Source organism: Heptranchias perlo, chromosome 30, assembly GCF_035084215.1.
Source record: "Heptranchias perlo isolate sHepPer1 chromosome 30, sHepPer1.hap1, whole genome shotgun sequence".
Lineage (NCBI taxonomy): Eukaryota > Metazoa > Chordata > Chondrichthyes > Hexanchiformes > Hexanchidae > Heptranchias > Heptranchias perlo.
The window spans coordinates 7,669,892-7,693,451 of NC_090354.1; the positions used below are offsets into that span (position 1 = coordinate 7,669,892).

The 23,560-nt window shown below is 41.2% G+C and overlaps 1 protein-coding gene across 1 annotated transcript in view; it reads right to left on the minus strand.

Annotated features, from left to right (window-relative positions):
• wipf2b (WAS/WASL interacting protein family, member 2b) overlaps nucleotides 1–19,399 on the minus strand; it is a 44,543-nt gene extending 25,144 nt beyond the window's left edge. The window contains exon 1 of the mRNA XM_067968817.1: nucleotides 19,123–19,399. The gene's annotated coding sequence lies outside the window, so the exon portion shown is untranslated. The remainder of the gene's footprint in view (nucleotides 1–19,122) is intronic.
• Nucleotides 19,400–23,560: the final 4,161 nt, after the last annotated feature.

Sequence of the window (23,560 nt, forward strand, 5' to 3'; positions counted from 1 at the left end):
TGCTGCAAACCCACTGTGACATCAGACCTTTATAAACTGTTCATATCCTTCCATCCATCAGTGGACAAAAGACATATTTGCTATTTTGTGATTGTGGCCGGGGATCTTCTATGATGTTGGGGCAAGATCAGTATATGTCAGTAATACGAAACCGCACTGAACTGATGACCAGTTATGTTTGTTATGATGTGGTGTTTTGCCTCTGGAGGAGACAATGAAACCATCCCATAAGTTGGTGGTCCTTGCCTCCGGGGACATGTACAACATCTCATTCACCACGTCTGCAGACCATGCATTAATACAAACAGGCCATTAGACTTTAAAGACCTGAAATTCTTTGCAACAGAAAGCAAAACTGAAGATTTTTACTCCCAATGGGCTCAGCCAGTTCATCCAGTCAGTTGCTAAACCTCACAGACCAGGAAGGTCCCTGGTTCAATCCCTGATATGCACCGAGTTAGGTGATCAGGTAATCTGGGGCAACAGTAGGTGGGGTTACAATCAGGCTCAGTGTCCCAGTTTAGGGAAAAGAAAACGGTTGGGGTTCTTACTCCTTTTTTCTATCAAATGACGCCTGCTGTGATGTTACCGGCAAGGATAGGATTGGACTCAGCTGTGGTGCCCCCATGGTACAACAGTTGCCAGCACTCGAAGACTGTCTGAAATTTCTTATTGCAGTTGAAGCAAAGAAGCATCAAAACTCAAATGAACTGTCAGAAAGCAGAATATTCAACTCATTTGGTACCAATTTATGCCAATTAAAAATTTACATCAAATACTGCATGTGAAATTCTAATCAGATCCTCATTACTGTTCCAGACCAAAAATATAACAGTTCAAAGCATTAACTATATAAGCAAAACAGGAAATGAAAAGTACACCATAACGTGCCGCCTAAAACTCACGCTCAAGTACAAATAATACTCAAATTAACAAGATATAATCCTGCGGAAAAACTAGAATCGCATTGGATTTTTTGTATAATCACACACATGAAAAAAACAGTTCCAGCTAATTCTTAGTCACAGGTTCCTTTACGGTACAGAATAAATCTGCTAACACAAACATATTCCTTTGTGAAAACTGTCCCTGGCTCATACAGGATGTTATACACTGGAATCAGGCACCTGCCTCCTAAACTATACAAACCACAACCTCAAATTATAGTATACATGCAGCAACATTCATTACTTTCACACTGAAATTAAAACTGACTGAATTTGCTTAAATAAAAGGAAGTTTTGAGGTTTACAGAGCAGTTTCAACCACATAATGCAGCACCGTTACAGCTCCTTTAGAGCAATGACAGGCAAACAAGGGAGGGAATGAAAGGAAGATAGATATAAAAACAGGAACAAAAAGGAAGCAAAATAAGTATACTCGAGCAACACCATCCAGGACAAAGCTGTCTGCTTGATTGTCACTTCATCCACTAGCCTAAAAATCCATCCCTCCACCACTGGCATACTATTGCTGTAGTGTGTACTACCTATAGGATGCATTGCAGCAACTCGCCAAGGCTTCTTCGGCAGTACCTCCCAAACCCGCCACCTCTACTATCTAAAAGAACAAGGTTAGCAGGTGCACCATCACCTCTCAAGTCACACACCACCTGACTTGGACATATATCGGCCATTCCTTCACCGTCGCTGGGTCAAAATCCTGGAACTCACTACCTAACAGCATTGTGGGAGCACCTTCACCACAAGGACTGCACCACCACCTTCTAAGGGAAACTAGGGATGGGCAAAAAATGCCAGCCTTGCCACTATACCAGCATCCAGAGATTGAATTTTTAAAAAATTTAATTATTTAAAGATGCCATGAATAAGGAAACACAAGACATGCAATACTGTCACAAAGCGCATCATTTTAAAATCCAGCTGCTAAACGGATATATAAAATTAATCTAATACTAAGTAGTGGGATCTCTCAAATGTAATAATTACTGACTTCACCAAGTAACACAATCAGGGCCAGTATTTCACGGCTGATCTTATCTCAACTGCACTTAAACAACGTAGTTAGGTGGCTGCAGTTAATCCTTTGCAATTTTACAGCTAAAGCAGAGATTAAATTAGTAATGATCTAAATACAAACAGAAAGCTTCCCACACGTTAATATTAGCAAATCTGGCACCTGATGTAAAGATGTCAGTGATAATTTGTCAAAAAAAATTACGTGTTTAATTCATTAAGACGACAAGCCTGGTACAGTTTACAGATCATCCAGAATTAAAAGAAACCCTGTCGAGATAAACAGTACTTCAAATTGGGGTGCTACAACTAGCTTCAAACACGAGTTAGGAAGGCAAAAAGAAAGGATTCATGGTCCCGATCGCAAATCAGCAAGTCACTCAGTAAATCCTTTACAAGTACAGACCGTTGCATAACCTTTACGGTAGCATCGTGAACAGATTCCAATCTCCTTCTTACTGTCTTCATCACTAAACCTATTTTGCCACCGTTCCTACTTAATTTTTTTTTACTGCAAATCTTTCAAAGAATTCTCACCTCAATGCTTTCCAGCCTTTGGCACAGAATTTCTTTTCTGGTCCAGTAGCTGCTACCATAATAGAAGAGTGCTAGGATCAAGCAGAATACTCAATTATTTCTGTTTCTGAAAGAATGATTTTGCTCCACTGGTATACCACCTGTCTCAGATTTTGCAGATTCTATACTGCTTTCAGAACACTGAGCCAAAGGGAAGGAACTAATTGTCAAAACAATTAATTTAACAGAGATCCGATAGAGGTGAGATTCGATACAGTAAATTGGAAAAACTATTTCCACTGGTTAGTGAGTCGGTGTCTAAAGGGCATAAATTTAAGATCATCATCAAAAGAATGAAAGAAGAGGTTTTTACACTGAGGATTGTTAGGATATGGAATGCCCTATAAAAAAGTGGTGGAAGCAGAATCCATAAGAAATTTTAAAAGGGACCTGGATAAATATTTGAAAAGGAAAAAATTAAAAGGGTATGGGGAAAGGGCAGGGGAATGGGAAAGTGGATAGCACTTTCAGAAAGCTGGCACAGTTGTAATGGGGTGAATGGCCTCCTACATTACAACAATAACTACACTGCAAAAGTACTTCATTGGCTGTAAAGCGCTTTGGGATGCCCTGAGGTTATGAAAGGCACTATATAAATGCAAGTCTTTCTTTCTTCTTTCTATCCTCCTTTGCTGTAAAATAATATAATTCTAAATGTTCAGTATCCCAGGTAATTCCATTAAACAGACCTGGTAAACATGCTTGTATTTTGTTTCTGTACTGAGTTTTTTAAATTTGCATTTCTTTTCAGAATATCATTCAGCAAGAAATCTATTACAGAAAATAAGTTACTCCTCCAGAACTTCTAGCGTCCTTCTGCAGTTTGTTTTCCTGTACACGCTTCCTCCCCCCCCCCACCCCACCAAACAAGTTAAATCCTGTTCGCAGCAAACATCACACCCTCCGAGCTGAAGCTGCTAGGAGCTGATTGTTTACACACCTTACTGATTTCCTCATTCTGTAGAACTAAAAGTACTGCCTCTTGTCAGACGGGAGTTATGGAATGTTGCTTGGTCTGGTACTCTCGCCACATTTAGTGCCCCGGGCTATGTTTCAACCTCACCAGGGTTGGAACATGCCAACATCGGGTATCTTGCAGTAATGGCACAGAACTTTTAACTGTCAAAACTATTTTTTTGAGGTGGGGAGGGCAAGAGTGGAGGAGAGAATTAATCACAGTAAGTTTATGGCTAAGGTAGAGGCAGCAATTGCTAACCTCAAAAACAAGTCTGAAGCTGGGATTGGAATGCTGGAATCCTCAATGGAGTTTGTCTGCAAGCGAGCTAGTTTGTCTGCACAGACAGCACAGGAAATAGCTGGAATGAAAGACAGTCCTGAGTGCAGCAGCTCGCTGAACCCAAGGGGCAGCCCATCTCACTCCTCCAGTCCCATTCTATCACCTTATGAACAATCATTGGATTTGTATACTGCACAAGCATTTCAAACTCTCATATGACAGTGCTGTGTCTATTTGTCCATTTACAGTGTGATAAGAGACGAATAAAATATCAAACCGTTCCAGATTACCAACTATTCCACTACAAACCACAAACCAAGGCTATGAAGGACCTTTAGCAAAGTCTAACTGCACTTATGATGTTTACAATCTACTGACTTAGATTTGTGTTCTGCAAACCCAGGTATCTGTATACTGACTTTGCTAATGGGCATTTGGTCAGATACCTTAATACACGGATCCTGCACTCCACAGAGTAAGATACAAGTGCAGCGATAACAGCACTGGATAGAGAGGAGTTGTGACTTCTGAAGCACTAAAGATGATATGAATTTATCTGCTAAAATCCTCTGGCATTTATTTAGACGGGTCTTTAATCTGATGCTGCATGGATATACAAATACTGATATAAAAGGAGAGGGCAAAAGGAGGTAAGAAAGGTTAAGAGATGTGACAATGAATTTTCCAACTTTGAATTGGTAGGTAGTTATACTTGAAGATGGGGCTGAATCAATACGCAAGATTTTCAGAGTTTAAAATTACAAATGAATGAAAGGGATACAATAAGAATATAACAAAATGAAAAATTCCTCAACAAAAGAATCAGCAAAGCCTTTTCAGGGACTGGATTAACAGGTTATTATAATTCTGGGATAAAGGCAAGGAATTTTAATTACTCATAAACTGTAATGCTGTCAATCTTATAGCGTCGTTCTTCACAACTCTCCTGGTGAACTAGAGGGTAAAAGACATCACCCAGTATAGCATTAAGCTGTTCAAACTAGAAGGTCCCAGGTTCAATTCCATGTCTGTGTAAATTAGCTGATTTGGTTGGGCCATGACAATTGGCCTCAGCTCACCAGGATACAGAGTGCACCCGATCACTATGCAGTAACCTGTGCCAAAACGTGCACGTGTCAAGACGTTAGGCATAAAAGGATCGGCCTCATCAATGCTATCAAGTCACACATATGGGCTGATCGATTAGATGAGATCCTACGTGACAAATGACATCCTATGTCACGGTGACCGCAGTGCACTATCCCTCCTTATCTTTCTCAACCGGTCTGCAGCCTTTAGCACGGTTGACCACACCATCCTCCTCCAACGCCTCTCTTCCACTAGAAGCTAAAGATTGATAAATTGCACTATATTTATGTTCTTACAATCACTGACAATTTATTGTGCTGACATCACACCTCTCACACCAACCGGGGCTAATTTCTTGTGTTTGGCTATCAATAGCTCTTGGATGGACACACACTGATTCACTGCACTGTTAGAAATCTACAGTCATACAGAACCTCTATCCCAGCGCTTTAAAAAAAAAACTGGAACTTTGCCATCCTTAACAAGTCTGACTCCTTAAAGGGCAACTGTACACGTTGCATAAATTGAAAAGAAAGATGTGATCAGGAGAGGCAGTTCTGTTCCAAGAATGCTGCCATAGTAGTCTCCTGACAAATGCACATGGCTTAATATGTCCAAAATTCAGCCTGAGCTTTCCAAAATCCAGATGTTTGCTGCTTTTGTTTTAACATCCTTCCAAAATGTTAACACTATAGCAGAGATCTGCTTTTTTTCAAAATATCTTAAGCCCTATTGCTCTGTAGATAAACATTGGATCACCATTTTTTCCGTCCCCAAAGATCAGTGTGCTTTTTTCCCCCCAACTTGTTTCTTCATAGGATGCACTCCAATTACAGCAGACCTGCTCCTGCACCTAGTCCTCTGGCAGTGCTACTGTTAGATCTAACCGTGAGGTCCAGTGATGACTTTCCATTTGATTTTATTTCTCCAAGTTGGTAATTGCTTAGCTGCCTTTTTGAAAGTTGCAATTTAAAATGGGGATGTATTTTATTCTTTGCACAATAATACCGCACGCACTTATCAGGAGATAACAATCATGATCAGAAACTTAAGTGTGTGGAGGGAAATCTTGGCGTAAACTCACACCCATCCTGCGTAATGAAAGTGACTAGAAAATGATTCACTGGATTTTTATGTGGGGATCAGATGTACGATTATCAAGACTTGATTACAGTTAAGTACAGATTTGTACGAGAAAAACACCATGCTGCTCCCTTCATGGCTCAGTTGGTAATGATATTGCTGTGTGAAATGAAGCATACAGACAGGAGGTTCCAGGATTAAGAAGATAGTATATGCCAAATTAGCTGATGTCAACTGTTGCACTACGCTTGGCGTCTGTGTCCTTTGAGCTAGCATAATGAAAAAAAGATCAGCCAAGGTTCCCACTCCTGCCCATTATCCTGTGACCCCTGTTCTGAAAGTGTGGGTATGGATGCTGGGTGAGGACAGGATCATGCTGGGCTGCGAGTGCTCCTCTGCTGCTTCTCCCTCTTCCATGCTGCAATGGTCTGCTAACACGCACTGCCTAGGTAGACCCACACGTGTGAGGTACCAGAGGGCAGCTGTCACCAGTGGATCTACACGCCAGCGTGAGTCACTGCTTTCAGGAGAGGAGAGAAATTTGGAGGGGGAAGAAAGGCACAGTATTAAAAAACATACTGTTCAAGCTCTGAGTTAGTAAGTTAAAATTCCCCTTGAAATGTTGTAAATTTTTCAGTTTAACAGGGCACAGCTGAGTAACCAACTAACATTATACGAGCAAAGACTACAAAAAAAATTGTAAAGGTTTTCTGAAATTTTAAGACAATATAAGAGAGAACCATCACTTTAGTGAGCGGCAAATCAAGAATATCACGTAGTTTGGTGAATCTATAAATTTCTCATCTTTCTTAAAAAAGCAAAACGGGACCATCATTGGCATGACACAGAATTCTATTTAAAATATGGACAATTTCAGTTTTGCAAAACAATTTATACTTTTTTTACTTTCACACTTACTTCCAGAAGCAAACCTCCGTGTGCTTTGCTTTTCTAGCTACCTGATTGATCCTGACTGCATTAACAGTTGTGACACTAACATTTCACTTAACATTGAAATGCCTCCCAACAGGACTTTTATTTTCTAACCCAGATCCCCAAGGACATCCCTCCTTGCACAACAGAATATAGTGAAACTTTACAATGCAGACTACTTACGTTTTTCTCATAATCAATCGCGCTCCTTGTCGTTGCAACAACTCTTTACATAGTATATTTCTGTATAACTGTACTCACAAACCCTGGTCATACTTGGAAGGAATTCATCATTGTGACTTCTTTCAAATATCAAACTGCTATAAAGGATTATGTAGTAAACTAGGTCATCTCCAGTGGTGTTATTCATGGGTAGTCTGGCACCAGGTGTGTGGGTTTTGATGTATCCCGCAGCTCCGCTTCAATCTAAATGCCACAGAGGCTTGCTCTTTGCTGTAATGAAGCAATAAAACTACAACTGCCATAATGCATCTCACACGCATGCGAGAAAGGGAGATTCCATGCTCTCTAAATATTTAAATTATGATCAGGTATGTTTATAAAGTGTATATGGGGTTGCAGTGGACTCCCATGCACTTTGCAAACCAGACTTAACACTGCACTGGACGTACGCTCCATGTACTGTCAAACTGAACTGATGGAAGACTATCCCTTGGCTCCGCTTCACTTCAGAGTCAGGTTGAGCCTTGACTCTGGCTTTACACTGCCAGTTTAGCATCAGTCTAAATGCACTCTAAGTCTACCTGTAAGCAACTGAAATCCATGCACACGTTTACCCAACGGCCATTCAGTTTTTAATTCATGTGACTCAATATGAAATGCATTCTTCCAAGCACTGAGGTTCAGCATCTGAATCTTAAATAGCAATTCAGCTATTAGGTCAAAACTGCCACTTCAAGTTGTTTAAGTTCATGCATCATCTTGAATGCGTCAAAGTAAACAGATCTTCTAATTAATTCAATGTCACAGGCAATACCCAGGAATCTCCATTTCATCCTCAGGTAAAAGACAATTTACCAAGTAAGGTAACACCACTGTGGTATTAAACAAAGTCCTACACAAACAAAAAGTTTTATGTTTTTAAGAGTACAAATTCTTCCTAATTAATTCTGTCCAACGTACCACATGGAATTTGTTATTATAAATAATATACATCACAACAGAGAACTGTGTGGTGCAGTGGTTTATATAATTGCCTTTCACCTCAGGGACCTGCAATCAAATCCAGCCTACAATGACAGGCTGAAATTCTCCTGTCTGCCGGCTGTAAGGGTCCTACGTAAAATGAGTTTGGCCAGTCTCAATCCCATTCCGAGGGGGAACGCACAATTGTCGCACTATGTCACAACAATAACATTTTTACAACCAGGTGGATTTCTATTATGAATTATTTTCTCTTGTTTTTAAATCAAATATAGGACTTACAAGTTGACAGCACAGCTCTTTCATAAATCCTGCACAGTTTGACTGCAATTTTTTTCCCTAGCAGTTCAATCTTAGCCTCTGACTCCACTGCTTTAGCCACTACTTAGCCAGCTCTAAATGAGAAATTACAAGTTGGCAAAATAAAGTCAAAACAGAGCAGCCAAGAGACAGCGGTCAAAGCAGGTATCAAACACAATAAAATCATGGGCGCCCTACGGTCAGATCCAGCATTCAAAAATCAATTTTTCTAACACTTGGCCTTGTAAAATGTCACACACATTCATACACAGATCAGATCTGAGTCTGTTAATAACTGCACCTGCCTCGGTAAAATATGATCACCAGGTCAAATGAAGTCAGGCTGGCACCAAACGTCTCAAAAGATCTTCGGAGAAAACCGGTATACAGGATTTGGTATCATCATAGTGTTGCTAGAATTAGGATCTCAAAACTAAGAGTCCACTCACGATTCCTATATCCAATTTTCAGTATTTGATTCGAAGGGTTAGTGTAGAGGAAAGATCGGCACAGCAACTGTATCTCTGTATGTCTTTGCCATGCTTTGTATATATACAGGGTAGCTTTTGCTGAAAGTGCTTTGGAGCCTCAGTATTGCACTGATTATCATTTTCTTTAGTCTCCCTGTACTATCCCTGTCTGAAAGAATACGGTGGAGGCAATCTCCAAGGCATTCACCAATGCCAATCCATAGCCGATCACTAGAATGTACCCGCAAGTAACTGCGCCTCCATTCTATGCTTCCCAACAACAACATGACTGAAATTCATAATCAACAAGTGGGGAGTTACTGCCATGAAGCCATTACCTCACCATCCTAAGAGACAATGCATTGGAAGCTCTGGGGCAATGCATACCGTACTGCACCTACCACTATTTTCATTATATTTCAGATCTCCCAGTTTAAATAGTTTGGATTCTTTCTATTCCCAGCAGAAACGGTAAGTGTCCTTTGGGAGCGTGGGCACATGGCTTGATCTAGTGCTGCTCTCCAATGATCTACATCCAAACTGGCAACAAACACAACAAATCACCGCAGACTGTCATTTAAAAATAAAAAAATTGTAAAACATATAATACGCTATGCATATCACCATGAAGACTGATGTCTGGAAATTACAGTGTGTAAGCAGCAGTTTCTCCCACATACTTAAAGTAGGTTACGTTGATGTCATTGCACATGGCCACAAAGTTTTAAAACGAGACCTCATGAGTTATAAGTACAGCTTCTTATTAGAAAGTATCCTTTGAGAACCCTACAAAGCATAGTGATGATACGTTATACTGAGGTTTTTTTTTTAAAAAAAACAGTATCTCAACTAGTTAATTATATGTATATTGTACCTATTTGCTGTTGCACAGCCAAGATTAGCTAAATTCAGTAAAGATTGGGAATCAAATCTGGGATTTTCTGTATGGGTTTAGTAGTAAACAGGGTGGTGCCATTACTCATTAAGTCATCATGGGAGCTCTACTGTTATGGATTATATAAAAAGTTACTTAAAGAAATGTTCAGAATTTCTACTCACTCATTTCCATGACTGACTCTGGTATAAACTAAGCACAATGGAACAATTCAAGTTTCTTGTTCCGTTGTTCAAAGGTGTACTATAAAATTGGTTAATACAACCATCACAATAATTGTTTTCAGTTCATAGCTTTGAGTCCTACAACCAATCTGCACTTAAGCGGATTAATGATCTCAATTAAAATGCTGATCTATTCATTTTCATTTAAACAGGTCAGTTTAACGTAATTCAGAATCCACTTCTACAGTCCAAGTAGTATAAAAACTATTCTTAGGATCTGAAAGCAATAAACTACTCCATAAAATAGACTCTTGTGATAGAATATGCAGAAAGTCTAGGGAAAAAAATCATATGAATATTACAAATTGTATATGAGGGAATAAGAGAAAGGAAAAGGGGGGAAAAAAGTTATATCCTTGTGTCAGGCAAAATAAATGGTGAAATTGCTGCTTGTGAAATCGTTCTGAGGTCGAAGATCAGCTATGATCTGATTAAATGGTGGAGCAGGCTCGAGGGGCCGTATGGCCTACTCCTGCTCCTATTTCTTATGCTCTATACAATATCACTGCTCATCAAAGCATGCGGTATATAAACAGAAGCCTGCTGTCAGAGAGTGCCTGACACCATACTACTGTACCCAGCAAAAATCAACATCTTGGAGGGAGGGGGAAGAGAATTGCGTAAAGAAAAGTCACTGTGCTCCTATGTTATCCTAAACACACACAGGGAGCATATTTCAAAATAATAACTTGAGATAAGACAGGATATTAATTAACTCCTCTGAGCTCGTTGTTTATCAATACGTCAACTCTTCCAGGTTATTGCTTTGTAACACACTCCAGAATAAGTATAACGAGTGCCCATGGAACCAGACCTAGAATGAATCACTGCCTCCAGCATAGAAAATTAGAAAGGAATAGAAACAACTCCCACATCAGGTATAACACTGAATGCATGTACGTAAAGTATATACAACATTTATCCAATTTGGATCCCTATTGTGATTTCCAGTCCATATTTTAGGCATATATTGTATTCAATGTGTTTTCTGTTTATGCCATTTGTAATAATGTTATTTTAAACTGAGAACCAGTCAGAAAAGGTGAGATAGATTTATGGTAGATTAAAATGATGCAGCATATAGTGATGATGGTTTAGTAGGTACATGCACCACAAGGTGTAGTATTAGAAAAAAAATGATCAGGAATGTTTCAAAGTTGATCCTTGGTCAGTCCCGAGTTAGCTGATTCCACTGCAGCAAGTCACCAAGGCTTCTTCGACAGCACCCCCCAAACCCACGACCTCTACCACCTGGAAGGACAAGAGCAGCAGGCACATGGGAACAACACCACCTGCACGTTCCCCTCCAAGTCACACACCATCCCAACTTGGAAATATATCGCCGTTCCTTCATCGTCGCTGGGTCAAAATCCTGGAACTCCCTACCTAACAGGACTGTGGGAGAACCTTCACCACACAGACTGCAGCGGTTCAAGAAGGCGGCTCACCACCACCTTCTCAAGGGCAATTAGGGATGAGCAATAAATGCTGGCCTTGCCAGCGACACCCACATCCCATGAACGAATTAAAAAAAAATTCAAGTGGCAGTGACGGTGCTAAAGCTGACCTCAGTATTCCTCAGCCAGCAACATTCCTGTCTTCAGGAAAGGAGGGGTATGAAGTCAAAAATCAGAGAGATAATTGAGAGCAAGAATCAATGTGAAGACAGTGTTACAAGTTTAAACAGCGAGCACAATCTGTTATACTTGCCAATGAAACAAAAAAGGTTCTGTGAACGGTGTATCCCATGGACTCAGAAATGTAGCCATAATATAAATCTCCTTCTAAAATGTTCAAATGAGTACTACCTGCAACCTCAGAACATCATTCTCTACTCCAGTAATCCTGGTGTCTGCTAAGTTTTGTAACATATACTTGCATTACTAGGAACTGGAAAGAGCATTTCCTAAACCTAGCTCAGTTGGAGACCCCTTATTCCCCACAGTTTACCTGATTTTGAATTTCGGTTTCTAAAATGAAATGAAGTACTCTACCCAAATGTCCAATCAAGCAAACGGGACTGGGTGGTTCAGGAGGTGAAGGCACTTTGCTTTTTCCTCTAGTTCACTGACTTGAATCCAGTCCATAATGATGGATGAAAGTCTCATCTTTTTGCTAGTTGTAACTATTTTATAAAGTGAGTTTGTACAGTCTCAACTTGATTCCTCATGGGCATCAACTCTTAGAATAAAACTGTGTCTTACTGGCAATATCACTCAGATAGGCCACAAGGATGGGTGGTATAGGAATTGGGAAAATTCACACTGGTGCAGTAGGGGGTGCTCTTCCGAGTTGGAGGTAGTAGCAAATTGTTGGGCGCAATAAAAGGAGCTTTACTTTGCAAATGGCTGGTTGTGCTATAATTGACGTGTAATTGTTCTATAGACACTGAGCAACGCAAGTGAAAAATATTCCACTCTCTTGTACGTATGCCCAACACCTTAATGATAACAAAAATCCATCCACAATGCTTTTATAAGTAAATTTTATATATAATTTGCATCATGCGACTACCAGGATTGTAGAAGGCGAACTAGATAGTCATTGATCTTTCTTCATCTAGCAATTCTTATGTTCTGAATTTATTAAACCTAACCTTTTGCAATGAAACAGCACTTCTCTGGGACCAGGAAAAGTACGCAATCCCCCCTCCCCCACCCCCCAACTGACGATACTGAATTATAAAATTCCTTACTCTGATGGTAATGAATCTATACCCCTATCTTCTAATAAGTGCTCTTCTAAATTAAAAGTACTTAATTAGTGAGAATTTTCATTGGTTGGATCATTAACATACAAAAGATGACTATTGATATGTCACAGGTACAATATAAATTGCCATTTTGAAAATGATGAACATGGCAATTGATATATGCGCTAGTTTCTACATCCACACGTTCAATGGGAAATGTGAAAGATTATAGCTTTCTGGGTCATGTGAGCCCGCAACTTACAAAAACCCTAAATGCAACCATGCAGTCATTATCCAGTTTACAACTAATCATTCAGAAAACCACATCAAATGTACTCTGCCAACAGCAAACTAGGCAGAACAAGCCACTATACCAGAACTGCGCTCCCATAAAAGATTCTGCTTTTTACACAGAATGTACAGCACAGAAACAGGTCATTTGGCCCAACTGGTCTATGCCGGTGTTTATTCTCCACATGAGCATCCTCACTGCCTACTTCATCTAACCCTATTAGCATATCCTTCCAACTTTTTTTTTTCTTCTTCACTCCTCCCATCCCAAAGGCACAGATACACGCCATGGCATGGTTCCACGGGCACCAGGCAACCTCTAATACCATGCCTGGTCAGCCATTCTACATGTGCAAGGCCAGACAATGCGTGTTAGCAGATTATTTGACCGATGGGGCACCACAGGCTAGCAAAGAGCTGCCCTCAATCGACATTAGCATACACGTTTTCAGCAGGGTCAATGGGTAGCGACCACGAGGGGGAACTCTGGCTGATTCCATGCGTCACCACTTGCTCATCTGTGCTGAGGCCAATTGCAGTGCCCTTATTGTTACTTCAGCTTAGATAAGCTAGCTCATTACAGACCAGTAATTGTACCTAGAACCTTCTAGTTTGTTTGGCTCAGCAGTGTACCAACTAAGCCATCGGGAAGATGCAGAAGTCTTTTTCAGTATGCCCTTCTCTCTCCACTCAACAAAAGAAACTGGCCACTGGGCCCACACTGGCTGAAAAAGTTGGTCCATGAAATACTTTTACCATGAGTCTACGAAAGAGAACATACCATATCAGCACCATGCACAAGCAAGAATGGCTCTACTTAGTACCAATATTTTGAAACACAATTTGGAGATAAAAAAAATGTCTGCATCCAGCATTTTTGGGGTGGGGTGAAATGTTGGATCAAACAAAAAATAAAAATTAAAATATTCCGTGGCTAAGTTTGAAACATGAAAGGTAAACAGAGGAGCTGATTTCACACTGGTCCAGATTTAGAAGTGGAAACCTGCCTGGGGATTTGTCATTGTTTTTGTGCAGCTTATCGTTCCGTTTTGTTTTAAAGCTCCTGACACTGGAGTATGGCTCTAGAGGTGGCAAATCCAAGTAGTCATTCTTTATGTAAGGAGCCTGTATATTAAGTGTGAATGGGCTATTTAACTGTGGGTGGCATCATATTTGTGCCCAATCCTCCATCCAGAGCCAACACATGCACTTACAGGAGAAACCCCTGGTGAGTGAATAGGAACAATTTGTCACCCCCCAATCTCAGCCTGGAGGTACTGCGGCCTACTGTACTACTCCAACCACCCTGTCTGAAATTGGCTAGCTCAACAGACTAGAAGTCGAACCTGGGGCATTAGTATGGTTCAGTTTTATAATGCATTTATCTACTCAGCTTCAAATAATGTGCAGCTGCCTCCCTGACACTGCACAGGATACCCAGGACAGCTCCACTCTATTTGCTTGTGCAGACTAGAATAACACAGAATTACACAGAATGTACAGCACCAAAACATGCCATTCAGCCCACCATGCTGGTGCTTATGTTCCGCAAGAGCCTCCTCCCTCCCTACTTCATCTAATCCTATCAGCATATCCTTCCAAAACTGTAGCACTGAAATGCAGTACACTTATATTAGAGTATTTGTAACATCTTCTGTTACTTGCAATATTGCTAACATATTACTGCATTCAGCTGAGTAAGCTGAAGCTTAAGAGCAGACAGTTTGCCCTTGGTAGCGGTGGCCATGGCATTTAAATATCTCATAGCCAATATAACTATTTCCAATTATATTAAGAGAACCATGGTGTACTCAATTTGCTCTCTGTGGTCCAGTGGCAACCAGTTTACTCTGTTCACATTAGCTTGGCTGCTAGCTGGCTAAAGCTTCTGTGTTTACTGGCTACGGCCACTATGTTTGTTAAGCATGTTAAATAAATTGTATCCAGCCGGGTACAGCCATCCTTAAAATAACCCACTGTGACTGGTATGCAATTCGGCTAAAACCAACTTTCAATGAGAAATAAGCTTAGATATTAAAACAAAGATGAACATAGATTTTGTAAACTGCTTTCTCAGACTTTAGCATCCTAACCCTAGACTTCCCCCCTCCACACTTTCACTGGGATCAGTATTGCTATAATATACTCAAGCAAATACTCTGAATCTCCAGCTCCAAAATCTAATTTGAATACAGGATTGTCACCTGCCAAATGCAAAGTCAGGGTTCAATTAACTTCGATTTGTTTTTTTAGCTTGACTGCCTCTGGGATTAGGGAGGAATTTCACAAAATTTTCCCTTCGCGAAACTGCTGCCTCTTTTTACTCACCTCCCACAGAATCATAGAATGTCAAATAAATTAGAGAAATGTTGATCAAACATAAACAGAATGCTTCCCTGATGTGTCACTTGGTAAAAGGCAGCATACAGACTAGCAAACTCCAGGTGCAATTCCCAGTCTGAATTAGCTGATCTCGGTTAGAGTGTACTGACAGGTGTGACAGTTGCACTCAGCACCCCGGGCTAGGGAGGGGGAGAGAAAAATCAGCTACGGATCACTATCCAGTAACTTATGCTGGAAACTGCTCGCATGAATGTTGAGGAAGAACAGGATTGGGCTCAGCTGAGATGCTCTCCATGGTCAAACAGCTTGCCAACATTCACTGTCTAGGTTCAGTGAAGAATGGACACTTGAGTACTTGAGGGCTGCTGGCACCTGTCTAATCATACTCCAGCATAAGTCAATGTCTTCAGTAGAAAAAACTGGAACAAAATGTTCCAATGTTCACCCCATTCGCCATATATCCAGTAGAAGTATTAGTATAGTTTTCAGGCTGCTCAAGCATTACTTAGAACACTAGGAATATAGTACTGATGGTATTTATATAGTGCATGTATTAGTACCACTTGTCCAAGTCTGTCAGTTTTTAACACAGTATGCATAACCGCATGAACTCCCAGACTTTAAGTAACTGTGAAGTGAGTGTATTAGTACTGCAGTTCCAAACTCACCGCAGAGGCCTACCACATACTATATAAACAAGGAGAATCAACAGTCCATTCCCAGGCTGGTCTCAGTCTTCAAATAGTGTGTGCATCAAGACTCAGTCCTATCCCACATAGTGTAAACACTGGAGTGAATCAGTACTGTATTGACAGGACAGGGCTTGGCAGGGACATTGTGCAATTCTGCTTCTCCTCCACTTCCCTCTCCTGCTGGGTTCGATGTGATGCGTGGTATCACTTCCTGCTCTTCCTGATTCTACACCCTAGGTTTTATTATTTCATTTTCTCCGAGTCACAATCATTATTTTACACAGTAGATGTACAACAATATTTCAATCCCAAAACTGTGCCTCTGGTTCAGTCATAATTACTGTACTCTATTAATTCTGGTTGTTTATTTTCTCTCCTCTTCTCCTGAAAGCACCAACTCATGCCTCACAAACACAAATTGCCCTCCAGATACTTCACCTTAGTGCCCATATTTCATGTGCAAGCCAAGACAGTGATTTGTGACGGCTATCACAACTGTCCTCACCCAACTACCATACATGTACTAACAGAGAGTACGGACAAGGTATCAGGAGCAGGAACCCTGGCTGAATTTTCTATCCCTAACCCAATTATAATATTCTTATTGGCACCCCATTCAAAGGCAGCATAACTCAGCTCAGACTAACAATCAATCCTGGTATCTTGGTCTGTACGTTTCAGCGATATGAGTCTTTATCTAGTAAGCAACTGGAAAGCAGGCTTGGGTTCTTAGCAGAGGCTCTGTGATCCAGCTTTGATTGGAACTGTGGCAGAAAGGGAAAACGGTAGCAGAGAGGAAGAGCAGCAATTAGTCGCTCACAGCAGGTATATCCCTTTACTCAAGTCCCTCACATAAGAACTTGGATTAAGCAGTTGTTGATGATAAGCCTGGTGTGCAGCACTCAGTTTGCATGTTGAGATCAAGGTAGCTGGCACATTTCAAACTGTCATGCATGTGCCTTTCCATCACACTTAAGGCAGACGTTCAAAATATATGTGATGCCAAAGACATGATGAGGAAACTCTTAAGGCTTGGCGTGACAGCTGCTGGAAGGCATTACCTGGAGACTGGGTATGAGCATTTATCCAGGATTCAGTGCCTTTCAAGATTGTGGTGCAGAGAGGCAAACAGTTGCTTCTGAAGATCTGTACCAACCTGACTCATTAATGGGACTTGGAGGGGTAGACCGGTCACTGTAGACTGACATTCTTCCCTTTCAGCTCCAGATAACCCCATAACTCAATGCCCTCACAAATTTGGTGGTCCTTGTTGGGCAGCAGTAGGAAGCTTTCCAGTACACTGTACTGGTAAACTGCACCGTTTTAGCTAGTTAAACTACAGTAGTACAACTGCACACACCTGCATATCTCTAAGCTTTGGATGATTCCAAATTGCATCAAAATTCTCTAGACTTAAGTAAGCGGAGTGTCACCCTATGGGAAGGGCATTTGCATTCTATATTAGGCAAATAGAAATGCTACCTGGATGAATTTCTCTTAGATTTGGAGAGCCACTCTTTCTCAATTTTATTCTTTGGTACTGGTCTGTTATTGCTCGTTTGCTTGTCCTCAGTCGATACTTCAAATGGATTTCAACTGTTTGCTTTTCTGTCATTACTGTACAGCAAATCCCTCTTGTTTTCAGTTATTAGTTCAGGGCCATAAGCAATTAAAACTTTTAATCAGGGTAAATTTAATTACTGTAATGTACTGTAATCCATTAATCAATTGGTCACCCAGACTGCTGATATGGGAATGGTACAGTACACCCCAGACTGTAATCTGTTTCCTATGATTTCGTTCTTTAAGAGACAGCTGGTTGTATTGCAATAATACACAAATCCTGAAATGCATTTGGATTTTCAGTTTAAAAGCAGGATAACTGCTGGATAAAAAGGTTTCATCCAAACGTATTTGAGAATATCTAGCACGATTCTTCCTTTCAATTTCCCCAATTTAGCATGCAATTATACCAGTGCCATTTCCAGGATTGTTTAATGTACCTGAATACATAACCATTACAAGAAGAAATATCTCCGCTTTCTATTTTCTGTTAATTTTAAGCTAAATTTCATTCTGTTAACATGCTGGACCCTAATCAAGGTCAAATTAATATCAGGATCTTCTGAAGTTGGCACCCAGGACATTTTTAATCTCTTCAAGAAAAAAAAAGTGGTGGAAGACTGTTCTCTACTCATGCGCAAATCTTAAAATAGGCCATATAGATATGTACAATTTGGGAGTGTCGTGCATACACACATCAGATTTCTGAGATGTATGCACCACCCATGGAGGAACAAACCTGGTGGTGATTATGCTAGAATTGCAAGTCCTAACTGGCATAGATGGCCATCGGATATTTTCAATGACAGGATTGCTGAAAGATAAAACTTTTCTCTTCGACAAAATGCAGCTGAGTTTATGAGGGATCCTCTATCTCACAGCAAACCCTCAACCTGCACATCTCCCATTGAAAGGTAATGAGGAAACGTAAAAAGAATGATCAACATGTGTCAAACCAATTGCAAACAAGCAAGATGCACCAAAGTGGGTCAGAAACCTGCACCTTTCACCCCTAAAACGAGTGAAACTTGATTGATATCTAAAATTTGTTAAATCAGGCCTTGAGGTTCTAGGATTGGAATCTCTCTCTCCCCTTCTTCCTACGGTACCTTTTATCGCCTCCAATCACAAACTACACTGCAATGAGCAGGGGCCAGAAAATATATGCTCAGCAAAATTAGACAATTCTTCCTCCTTCCTACCAATTGCAGGAATGTTGGATGGAGTTGCCCCCAGATTTTTATCCAACAACACACGCATTACACAAGCTGCCTGTATCTACAGGTAATCCCCATCCTCACACAATTCAGGCTCTATCCCCCTCCCTAGATCTATGTCAAGAGCCTGAGAGTGACCCTGTTCCTGAAGGCACTGCCCTCCTTGGAACTCAGGCCCCGATTCCCAGGTGCCCACATTCCTCCTCTTCCCCCTCCCTCTAACTTCACCCACACACGATCCACCTGGATTAAGATGTTTTGTCCTTTCAGGAATGTCAATGCCTGATTAATCCCAGGCCCAAGCCCTTGGATTCACATCCCTGGCCCTAGGCCCCGACTCCAGGGGCTGCGTTTCATGCCCTCTCCCGGTTCCTTACCTTTTTTCCCTCAGTCACATACTCTGGCGCCGGCTCGGGAGAGAGGGAGGGAGGGAGGGGGGTGGGGTGGGGAGGTGGGGTTATTATTAATATTGGGGGCGGGCAGAGGAGGGAGGAGGTTTAACTCGCTATTCAGTGGATGCCCGCCAGTCCCGGGCCCGCTTCAGTCTAACTCCTCGGCCGCCTCTCTTGCGCCGCCGCCTCCAACTTTTTCCTCATCAACAACCCGGAAATTTTCTCTCTCTCTCTCACACACACACACACAAGTGTCCAACAAAATGGAGTCGGAGCGTGAGCGCGCACGCAGCGGGCGGGTCGCGCCGCGGAGCACGTCGCCCGCTCGGCGTGCGCGTGTCCGTGCGCGGGCGCGATTCGGCGCTGCTGAGCACCGCCCCCTGGATCCTGGATGAGTCATGCGCTGCTCCACCTCTCCCACACTGGACGAGTTTGATTCAGTTATATCCCACTGTCTAACGAAACTGGAGGAAAAAACTCCTGATGCTGTCTGAAACAATTTTTTTTTTAAAGCTGCTGGCTCATGTTCACAATTTTACAACACCAAGTTATAGTCCAGCAATTTTATTTTAAATTCACAAGCTTTCGGAGATTTTCTCCTTCCTCAGGCAAATGTGCCTGAGGAAGGAGAAAATCTCCGAAAGCTTGTGAATTTAAAATAAAATTGCTGGACTATAACTTGGTGTTGTAAAATTGTTTACAATTGTCAACCCCAGTCCATCACCGGCATCTCCACATCATGGCTCATGTTCAAGCAGCCCGCTTGATTGGCACCCCATCCGCCACCCTAAACATTCACTCCCTTCACCACCGGCGCGCTGCGGCTGCAGTGTGCACCATCCACAGGATGCACTGCAGCAACTCGCCAAGGCTTCTTCGACAGCACCACCCAAACCCATGACCTCTACCACCTAGAAGGACAAGGGCAGCAGGCACATGGGAACAACACCACCTGCACGTTCCCCTCCAAGTCACACACCATCCCGACTTGGAAATATATCGCCGTTCCTTCATCGTCGCTGGGTCAAAATCCTGGAACTCCCTTCCTAACAGCACTGTGGGAGAACCTTCACCATATGGACTGCAGCGGTTCAAGAAGGCGGCTCACCACCACCTTCTCAAGGGCAATTAGGGATGGGCAGTAAATGCCAGCCTCGCCAGCGACGCCCACATCCCATGAACGAATAAAAAAAATGTTCAATAAGTAGGGTCATAAACTACCCTAAATGGACTGTTCCAACACAATTTGGCATGCCCTTTCCCTTCGAATCATAGAATGGTTACAGCACAGAAGGAGGCCCAACCAGACAGTGCCAGCTCTTTGTAAGCGTAATCCAGTTGGTCCCGTTTCCCCGCTCTTTCCCTGTAGCCCTGCAAATTTTTTCCCTTCAAGTATTTACTTACTAACGCGTCATGTGGTTCTATCTGTGTCAATAAAAATAAAAACTGAAAATGTTCGAAATCAGAAATAAAAGCGAAAAATGCAAGGAATACACAGCAGGTGATGGGATTCTGGGTTGTTAGAAATGCACCGAGAAAATACTGTGGATAGATGGGCTCGATGGACTGAAGGTTTTCTGCCTGAAACTGCCATTATGTTATATCACTATGTTAGTCACCATCTGTAAGAGAAAAGGCAGGGTGTGATATTTCAATGTTTAACTATATTAAAAGCACTATATAAATGCAAGTTGTTGTTGAAGTCTTCAGTTCCAATGAAGAATAAGCCATGGGAAATATTTTTTTCTTTATAGATAGATGCTGTGTATTTCCAGCATTTTCTGTTTTTTGTGATTCTAGTTAATTGCCTCTTAAATGTTTGTCACTTTTGATCATTGTGTCAGCTGTGGCTCAGTGGTAGTACTCTTATCTCTGACAGCAGAAGGTTGTGGGTTCAAGTTCCACACCAGGGACTTGAGTATAAAATCTATGCTGGCACTCCAGTACAGCACTGACAGAGTTCTGCACTGTCAGAGATGTTAAACCAAGGCCCCATCTGCCCTCTTACAAGGACATTAAGGACCCCATGGCACCATCTTGAAGAAGAGCAGGGGAGTTCTCCCTGTCTCCTGGCCAATATTTATCCCTCAACCAACACATAAAAATAGATTATCTGGTCATTATCACATTGCTGTTTGTGGGATCTTGCTGTGCACAAATTGGCTTCCGTCTTTCCTACATTACAACAGTGACAACGCTTCAAAAGTACTTAATTGGCTGTAAAGCATTTCGGGACGTCCTGAGGCTGTGAAAGGCACTATATAAATGCAAGTCTTTATATAACATTTAAATATTTGACTCTAGGATTAGTTTAAAGTTTGCATTCTGCTTAAAAGCCATCTTGGAAGATGTGATAGTTCCTCACAGCAAACTCATTTTTAGCGTAGAATCATACACCTCACTGGTCATCCTCATACAAGTTACCTGTATCTCAGCTCTTACAGCTGTTAGCTGATAACAGGAAACTCATTCTCAAACTGTGTGAATTATTAACACAAACCCAGTTTTGTTAGCATCAGGCCCTTGTCAAGAATCAGATAAAATTGCAACATCACTTTACATATTAACATCTTTCAATTTGATAAACTGAACCTACTTGAGACATCTTTCCTTCTTATTTTTTTAGACCAGTTCATCTAGTTGGTCGAATTAAGTTTAAAAAAATAAAGAAAATGTATTTAAAAAGGGATAATAGCAATACACAGAAGTTACAACACGGAAACAATTCAGCCCAAACCATCCTATGTCGGTGTTTACCTTCCATGTGAGTAAACAGCCCTAATCCCATTTGCCCACCTTTTCTTCCATCCACCTATCCCATCTAATCTTAAATGTTTACATCGTTTCTGCCTCAGCCACCAACTACGGAAGTGAATTCTGTGCCTCACAACTCTCTGTGCAAAGAAGTTTCTCCTGTCCTCTGTTCTAAATCTTTTATATTTAATCTTGTATCTATGAGAAAGGATTAATTAACAATCTTGTTGTGCGGTGTCCCTTAGGGAAGAGTGACCATAACATGATAGAATTCCTCATTAAGATGGAGAGTGAAGTAATTGAATCCGAAACTAGGGTCCTTAATCTAAATAAAGGAAATTACGAAAGTATGAGGTGCATGTTGGCTATGATAAATTGGGGAACTTTACTAAAAGGGATGACGGTGAATAGGTAATGGCTGATATTTAAAGAATTACAACAATTATTCATTCCTGTCTGGCGCAAAAACAAAACAGGAAAGGTGGCTCAACTGTGGCTTACAAAAGAAATTAGGGATAGTATCAGATCCAAAGAGGAGGCATCTCAAATTGCCAGAAAAAGCGGCAAGCCTGAGGATTGGGAGCAGTTCAGAATTCAGCAAAGGAGGACAAAGAGATTGATTAAGAGAGGAAGAGAGTATGAGAGTAAACTAGCAGGGAACATAAAAACTGACTGTAAAAGCTTCTATAAATATGTCAAGAGAAAAAGATTAGTGAAGACAAATGTCTTACAGTCAGAAATGGAGGAAATTATAATGGGGAACAAAGAAATGGCAGAACAATTAAACACACACTTTGCTTCTGTCTTCACAAAGGAGGACACAAATAACCTGCCAGAAATGTTAGGGAACCAAGGGTCTAGTGAGAGGGAGGAACTGAAGGAAACCAGTATTAGTAAAAGAATAGTGCTAGGGAAATTAATGGAACTAAAGGCTGACAAATCCCCAGGGCCTGATAATCTGCATCCCAGAGTACTAAAGGAAGTGGCCCTGGAAATAGTAGATGCATTGGTCATCCAAAATTCTATAGATTCTGGAACAGTTCCTGCAGATTGGATGGTGGCAAATGTAACCCCACTATTTAAAAAAGGAGGGAAGAGAAAAAACAGGGAATTACAGACCAGTTAGCCTAACATTAGTAGTGGGAAAAATGCTAGAGTCTATTATAAAAGATGTGATAACAACACTTGGAGGGCATTAACGGGATTGGACAAAGTCAGCATGGGTTTATGAAAGGGAAATTATGCTTAACAAATCTACTGGAGTTTTTTGAGGATGTAACTAAGGTTTTATGCAGGCTCATCAATATCTCTTGTCTTTTATATTCTATATGTTGTGATAAAACTTACAATTTCATTAGCTTTATCAACGTGAGCTGTTGCCTTTAATGTCCTGTGCACCTGTACCCCTAAATCCCTCTGCTTTTCCATAGCACCCTAGACATTGTCCTGGGTATTTTTTGTTACGTTGTTAACAAGATTAACAATATCTTTGATTAAACTCCTCAATTCAACAACTAATCCAACCCCATATTCTTTCCATCACGAAAACTGCCTAATTCCATTTCCGTAACATCACCCATCTCCGCCTTGTCTCAGCCCATCTGCTACTGAAACACTCATCCATGCTTTTGTTACCTCCAGACTCGACCATTCCAGTGCTCCCCTGGCC